The 7,808-nt window shown below is 43.9% G+C and overlaps 1 protein-coding gene and 1 long non-coding RNA gene across 2 annotated transcripts in view; one reads left to right on the top strand and one right to left on the bottom strand.

Moving 5' to 3' along the window:
- Nucleotides 1-2,920, bottom strand: part of Znf660 (zinc finger protein 660) — a 5,334-nt gene extending 2,414 nt beyond the window's left edge. Inside the window, exons 1-2 of the mRNA XM_021173253.2 lie at nucleotides 2,847-2,920; nucleotides 1,967-2,062 (exon numbers count right to left, since the gene is read on the bottom strand). The gene's annotated coding sequence lies outside the window, so the exon portion shown is untranslated. The remainder of the gene's footprint in view (nucleotides 1-1,966; nucleotides 2,063-2,846) is intronic.
- A 92-nt stretch (nucleotides 2,921-3,012) lies between these two features.
- Nucleotides 3,013-7,808, top strand: part of LOC110301029 — an 8,188-nt gene continuing 3,392 nt past the window's right edge. Inside the window, exons 1-2 of the long non-coding RNA XR_003837533.1 lie at nucleotides 3,013-3,157; nucleotides 4,158-4,270. This is a non-coding gene — a long non-coding RNA (uncharacterized LOC110301029). The remainder of the gene's footprint in view (nucleotides 3,158-4,157; nucleotides 4,271-7,808) is intronic.

Genomic DNA, 7,808 nt, shown 5'->3' with positions numbered 1-7,808 from the left:
GCCAAAAAGTGGGAGTGGGTGGGTAGGGGAATGGGGGACTTTTGGGATAGCATTGGAAATGCAAATGAGGAAAATACCTAATAAAAAAAATAAAAATAAAAAAGAGTAACAAAGGACCTCTGCCAGAATGGTGTATGGTGTGACAGTAATGTGGGCAGAGAGTAGGGACAGTACCACAAGAGGGGCTCAGGCATAAAGCCATGTATCAGGAGCAAACAGAAATGTCATGATCCGCTGGATACAAAACCCTGCATGTGTATGTAACATCTGCAGCCCTCAAATCTGGAGGTGCTGAAGTGTAAAAGCACACTGACTGGCAGGTGACTGCGCCACACCCATGCACATGTCCTCACAGTGTGCTTCCTTCAGACTATGAACACACTGCTGAATAGTTAAACATATAGATGATATAATCCTGCACCCTGCATCCTCACCCTTGTTTAATAAATATTGTATAGCATGAGCTTCTGCCTCAAAAAAAAAAAAAAAAGCTAAAAATAAAAATCCTGTCTATCCACGGTGTGTTTTCTGATAGTTAAGTGAAGTTAGTATAACCATTTAATTGTGTGTATGTAATGAGAGGAACTTAAGGATACAACATGCTGTTATAACTATGACCAATAAATTTCCTGAACTTATTATTCTTCTGTTGAACTGAAATTTGCTATCCTTTCACTAACATCTCTTTAACACTTAATAAGTCATTGTGATGAGGCTCACAGCATTTCTGTAGAACTCAAGGAGGAAGATGGATGTCAGATCATATCTGATGAAGAAGGGCTACTTTGGGACTGGAGAGATGGCTCAGTGGTCTCTTCCTGTTGTTCTTACAGAGGACCTGGGTTCAATTTCCAGCACCCACATGGCAGATCACAATCATCTGTAATTCTATGGACTCAGACACCTTCTTTTGACCCTCTCTCTCTCTCTCCCTCTCCCTACACACACACACACACACACACACACACACACACACACACACACACATATATATATATATATATATATATACATATTATACAGCTCTAGCTTCCTGTTAAGTAGACCAAGCTGGCTTTGGACTAACAGAGATCTGCTGCCTGCCTCTGCCTCCCAAGTGCTAGTATTAAAGGCATGTACCACCATGCCAGGCTACAATAATTACTTTTAAAAGACTCCATATTCTAAATAAATATGACAATATATTTGTAGTCCTAGCAACTATATCTCAGTATAAACCATTCAAGAGTCTGCCTTCACTAGGAAACTGATTGGTCACACTTTTTTCAGGGACTGTCAGAATTTTGGAAGCTAGAACATATGCACCAGTATACTAGACTCTTTTGATTTTTATTTTTTCAGACAAGGTCTCACTAGGTAGCCCAGGCTGACCTGGAACTCACAGCAATCTTCAGTGCTGGAAACTGCCCCCATATTTCCTGTGATGACCCAGCTCCAAGTCTTACATCCAACGGACAAATAGGGAGACTAGACCTTACAGTATTCAAATTTAAGTCTCATCACACTCAAGTCTGAGTTCCCTCATATCGTTCTTTCCCATCACCCCAACCTCTCTCCTCAAGCTCCACAGGTTCCCCCTCTCACTTCTGTGTTTTTTGCTAACTGATAATATCCTCAGGAAATTCTCCCTTTCTGTCAGACATAGTGGCATAAGTATATAAAATCTTGGAAGGTGGAGACAGGAGAATCAGGAGTTCAAGATCAGTCTTTGACCACATAGCAGTTTTGAGGGTGGCCTAGGGTACTGAGGCCTCATCTCAAAGAGAGAGAGAGAGAGAGAGAGAGAGAGAGAGAGAGAGAGAGAGAGAAATAAGGGGGAGGGGAACTTCAGGGAGGAGAAAGGAAAGGAGTCCCTTCAATCCTGATCCCATTTCCTTTAATAGGCAAGATTCCCCTCTCCCCTCTCCAGACTGACTTCACAGGCAGACTGGCTGTCGATCACTCAGAAGAGAAGAGAACAACTCACCCTCATTCTCAAACACAGTAAATGTGCTCCAAAGGATCTGTCCAGCACACTTTTCCTGATCGCCTCCTTGGATTCAGTGCGGAAGATCTTGAGTCGCTGTAAACAGATACACGTGAGAGATTTACACCCAAGGCAGTGTTGTGTCTTCTGTTAACCCCCTGACCTGCAGAATGCTCTCTCTCTCTCTCTCTCTCTCTCTCTCACACACACACACACACAACACAATAATAATAATAAATTAATTAAAAAAAAAGACTAGTAGCAGGGCATGGTAGTCAAATATGATTTTAATCCCAGCACTCCAGGAGCAGAGGCAGGTGAATCTGTGAGTTTAAGGCCAACCTAGTCTACAGAGCAAGTTTCAAGTCAGCCAATGTTACATAGTGAGATCCTGTCTCAAATTACAACAATAGTGATAATAACAGTAATAAGAATAATAAGTATTACACATAAGGCCTTTAATGGATGCTAAATAAACATTACTGATTACTGATTTCTTAAAATTGTTCGGCCTTGGAATATGCTGTTTGCCCTTTTGATGAGCAGGGTCGGCCTATAAGTTTGTTCCATATCTTCTCTTTCAGTGATGGGTGGTTTTGGTTGAGGGCATAAATGAGTAACTATTCCTGGACAATCCTACCCCCTCTTCCAGACGCCAGTGTCTTGGCTGGCGACACAGCTGGGCTTGGACACAGGTCCGCGGCTGGGTCGTCCTGGGAGAGCCTGGTCCCCGAGAGCCTTGGCAGGTCCTGTCATCGCCCCACCCTGCACCCCCGCACAGGAGATGCTGGACAGAGGCAGGCACCCCTGAGACCCAGGATGGCACCACCCACGGGAGCCACTCGCTCCTGGAGCCCAATGCCCAGGGCGTACCCCTCACCGAACCACACGCAGTCCTCCGGAACAAAGCCGGCGAATGGCAACAGAGACTTGCATGCCTTCCTTGCGCCTGAGGCCCTTCTAGGCAATGGGAGGTCTCCGCATCTCTGTACCAAGGCCAAGTCGTCCAGCTGACACGCCCCTCAGTCCCTCAGTCCCTTCTAGGCAGCCGGAGGTCTCAGCATCTCTGTGCCCCAGGGCTGAGCTGTCCAGGTTCCTTAGAAGCTCTGAAGATCTGCAGATGCCCTGGCTTCCAGACATCACTATTACTAACTGGGTGGACAGTCGTGGAGAGTTCAGCCAAGGCCTCAGGTAGCACGGGGAGAGAAACCAATAACCTGGTCAGCCAGGCCTCTTCCGGATACTGAGGCTCTCAGAGACAACCCCTAGCCTCACAGTCAGATTCGGCTATTTATTGCAGCAGGTGAAAATACATAATGGTGGGTTACTTCTCTGTCACTGTTCTAAGAACTGCACACGCAGTGGTAAAGACAGTGAGGCTGCATTAAAGTAAAGGGAGGTGAAAAGAGATACCTGGTAGCTATTGGGTAGCGAACCAAAAGAGGGAGAAGTGGTAGACTGCATAGACGAAGCTTATTTAGGAAACGAAGGAAACATGCAGACATCTGGGAAAAGTGTGTTCCTGTCGGAACATTAGGAGCAAAACTCTTGGATCAGGAATTACCTGAGGCAGTAAGGATATTAGAGGCCGTGGTAAGCGCTTTGGATCTCTCTGGATGCTGCAGGAAGCAAGCTGTTAAGAACTCAGAAACAAGGAGAGACACAAGCTTTCTTTTGTTGTTGTTAGGTTGTTGGTTGTGTGTGTGTGTTGTCACACATTCCAATATTTGTTGCCTACGAAATATGAAATGAGCCAAGAAGCCTGTTCCTGTAAATTCTCTGAATAATCTGCTCTGTGTTTGGAGGTATTCTAAAATGACCTTGTGTGAAAGCTAATTTGTCTTTTACAGTTAGTAGTGCCTGCTGCCTTTTGGAGAACAGGCTGAGAGACAGGAAGAACAAACACAAATTTATTAAAAAAGGTATTGCATTTTGTGCAGAGGGAAATGATGACTTCGACTGGAAATGAAATAGCAAGTAAAAATTGGGACTATACACATTTTGAAGGGGTGACCAGAGTGATTTACTAATGAATTATATGTTGGTCACTGTTGTTCAAATCTGGAATGTCTCTCAGAGGCTCATATGTTAAAAACTTATTGCATCTTTGTTTCTTTGAATTCCTCTTCTTGTGTCAGCAGTGTTGTGTAATTTTTCCAGGGGCTATGTAAACAATTTCTATTTCCTCCAGATAGGACACCACCATCAGACCAAAGAATTACAGGAAAATACATGAGAGATTCCTTATAGGAACATGGACGAGTCAGGGGCAGCAGCATCACTGGAAACCACACTCTAGCATGGGTGAGTAGTCCCAAATATCTAAATATTGCTCCCGTAGAGCTTTGCACAACTTACATCTTGACTGGTCAGAGAGTCTCTTTTCTCCTGTGGGTTTTTTCTTTGTTTGTTCTGCTTTTTCTTGTTCGGTTGGATTTTTTTGAGACACAGTTTTTTTGTGTAGTCCTAGCTGTCCTGGAACTCACACTGTAGACCAGGCTGGCCTCACCTCAGAGATCCACCTGCCTCTGCCTCCCAAGTACTAGGATTATATGCAAGTACCACCACTACCCGCCTTATATTCTTACTACTTTTATAAACTTGTGGAGGGGCCTTATGAATTTTCTAGGTTTCAGAATCTTTCTGAGTCTTGTAAGATAAAAAACAGTGTGTGTGTGTGTGTGTGTGTGTGTGTGTGTGTGTACATGTAGGCATACATGTTGGTGCCCACAGAGTCCCAAAGAGGTCATCAGATCTCGGGAACTGGAGTTTTAAGTCCTTGTGAACCTCTCAACGTGGGTATGAGGAATCTAACTTGGGTCTTCAGAAAGGGCTTGTAACTGCTAGTTACCACTCTAGCAATACCTTGTAAGTTGTGTTTACTTCCTGAGCCTTATGAGTTTTACTTCCCTAATGTTGATAGCTTCCCTACTTCCTCTAGGTGGAAATGCAGCAATTCAGGGGAAGTAGCTACTCAACTTGAGAACTCCCATTGTGTGGCTCTCTCATCAGCAGCACTGTTTTGTTTTGCCCCTTGTTAAGTCAACCTAATGCTGACTGGAAAAGTTTCACTGTGGCTTCTTGATGACATCACGATATGCTCTGAATTTTTCCAAGGCTGCCTGCCACAGATATGCTGTTACTGCAATAGTTCTGGCATCCTCTGCTCTAAAGGACAGCTTGTATACCCTCGAGGAATATAGCATGTCCCAATCTTTTAAAGTGGAAATGGAATTTGTGCCTCCAGTCTTATGGCTGGGTACATAGAAATGGGTTATGCCTAAATGCATAAACTTCAGCTATGGTCACCACCCTTTACTCAGCCTAGGATAAATACATTTTTCCCCCCGGGGTTACTTTGTCTGCTTCCCTACTTTTTACCCAATCCTTGAGTGACTGCTGGTCCATGGAAAACTGAATCTGTCATCCTTATGGTACACATTGGGAAGCTGGACATATAACATATGCTATAGCTACACAGAAGACAATGGAACTAGAGAATTTGGAGAAGAACTTTATTGGCTGTCATTGTATGATGCCAGCTATACACTCATTCCTAAAAAGTTTTTTAAGTGTGTGGAATTGGTTAACAAGAAGGGAAACACTGTAGTTTTGTCAACTAACAATTCCAATCAGGCATTTTTTTCAGGAATACCTACTACCAAGAAAAAGGAATGGACCATCCATCATATGTGTGACTTTTACTGTGTTGTTTTTTTTTTTTTTTCTGAGACAGGGTTTCTCTGTGTAGCTCTGGCTGTCCTGGTACTCATTCTGTAGACCAGGCTGGTCTCAAACTCAGAAATCCACCTGCCTCTGCCTCCCAAGTGCTGGGATTAAAGGTGTGCGTCACCACTGCCCAGCTTTACTGTGTTTTTGAGCAAAACATTTGTATGCCTTAAAAGATAATCTGCTCCTCACTCTGCTGGGTATCCTGTACAGCAGCTCAGTGCTTTATTAGTGGGAGGACTGGTTTGGTCCAGTGAAGAATAAATGGACAATGCCTCTTTATGTGGGGAGTACTCCTATCAACAAAATCTAATAGCTGGAACTAAAAGGCGGCTTAGTAGTCATGCACATTGGCTGGTCTTCTAGATGTCTTAGGTTCAACCCGAAGCACTCACATGGTGCCTCATAACAATCTCTTCTGTTTTAAGAGAAGATCTGGTGCCCTTTCTGGCCTCTGCAGGTACCAAACACACATGAAGTGCTGAGACATACATGTAGGCTAAACATCCATACAAATAAGTTAAGACTGCATGACTTTCCCTACTAGTTGGAGAATATGGTTTTGGTGTATGTTGTTTGCATGTGTCAGAGGCAAATGGTTCGGTGTATATCTCTTAGCCCCTTGACCATCATGTTTGGGCATCAGAACTATTTCCTGTCTGAAGCAAGTGGTTCAGTGTATACTTCCTAGCCCCTTTACCATCATGTTTGGGCATCAGAACTATTTTCCATATTTGAATTCTGATTTGATGTTGGACCTCCTCTAGGGTCTATAACCTCTCCAGCTATGAGTAGTCAGGTTGTTTGACAGTACCGGGCATGAATTCACACATATTGATAAGTCCTAAAGGCCAGTTAGACAGCAGTTAGCTAGCAGCCACGACTATTGCTCCATTGGGATACCTTGTCAGGGCTCACATTGGTATGGTTTGTAGGCTTTTCAGCTGGGGTGGACTGTTGACTGCTGGTCTCCCTTGGCAGCTTGCTCTACACTTTTCAAATCCTATGAAAGCTAGGTTCTCATGAGGAGGTTGTTTTTAGTCAGTTCCAGCTCAATTTCTCCAAATTTTGTGTTCCACATGTGTGGTGTCTTCAGTAATAGGGTCTTAACTTCAAGTTCTGGGAAGCAACCAAGGACAACAGGTATAGTCATACTATTTAGGGAGTTTATTAGACCCCACCCTCACCCCCAACAGCTCAAAAAGATGTTCCCTGATGGCACTGACGTTTTTGTTAGTTTTTGGTTCTTGTGAGGAACTTTATCACCCCGTAAGGTGTTGCTGCATATGAATTTTATGATTGTGTATGTATATATGCATGCATGTATACACGTTTTCTGTTGCTTTTTCAAATGTGCCTGGTGCTATTTACCTCTCTTTGCTTATTTATCTCTGTATGTGAATATTTTATCCTCAGTTGTTGGTGCTGTTTGGGAAGGTTGTGGACCCTTTAGGAGGTGGAGCTTTGCTGTAGACATCCCATTTCACATTCGTTCTCTCTGTTGTGTGTGTTTAAGATGTGAGAAGGTTGTGGACCCTCTAGGAGGTGGAGCTTTGTTGTAGACATCCCATTTCACATTCGTTCTCTCTTTTGTGTGTGTTTAAGATGTGAGAAGGTTGTGGACCCTCTAGGAGGTGGAGCTTTGTTGTAGACATCCCATTTCACATTCGTTCTCTCTGTTGTGTGTGGATAAGATGTGACCACCCAGCTTCTCACTGGAGCCACAGTGCTTTTTTTCCCCCTTCCACTTTTTTGATACAGGGTTTGTGTAGCTCTGGCTGTCCTGCAATTAGCCCTCTGTCGACTCAGCTAGCATCAAACTCAGAGATCCACCTGCCTTCGCCTCCTGAGTGCTGGGGTTAAAGCCACGCACCACCACCTGCCTCTATTCATGTCTTCCCTGTTGTGATAAATTGTATTTCTCTTGAACTGTTAACCAAAATAAACCATTTTCTCCTCTCAGTTGCTTTTGTGAACTGAGTCCAATCTCTGGAACTCCCACGAAGGTGGAAGGAAAGAACCAATTCCTTAAGTTCTTATCTGGTCTCCACATACATGCTGTCACACACACACACACACACACACACACACACACACACACACACACACACAC

Source organism: Mus caroli, chromosome 9 (assembly GCF_900094665.2).
Source record: "Mus caroli chromosome 9, CAROLI_EIJ_v1.1, whole genome shotgun sequence".
Taxonomy (NCBI): Eukaryota; Metazoa; Chordata; class Mammalia; order Rodentia; family Muridae; genus Mus; species Mus caroli.
This window is presented reverse-complemented; position numbering and strand designations above follow the sequence as displayed.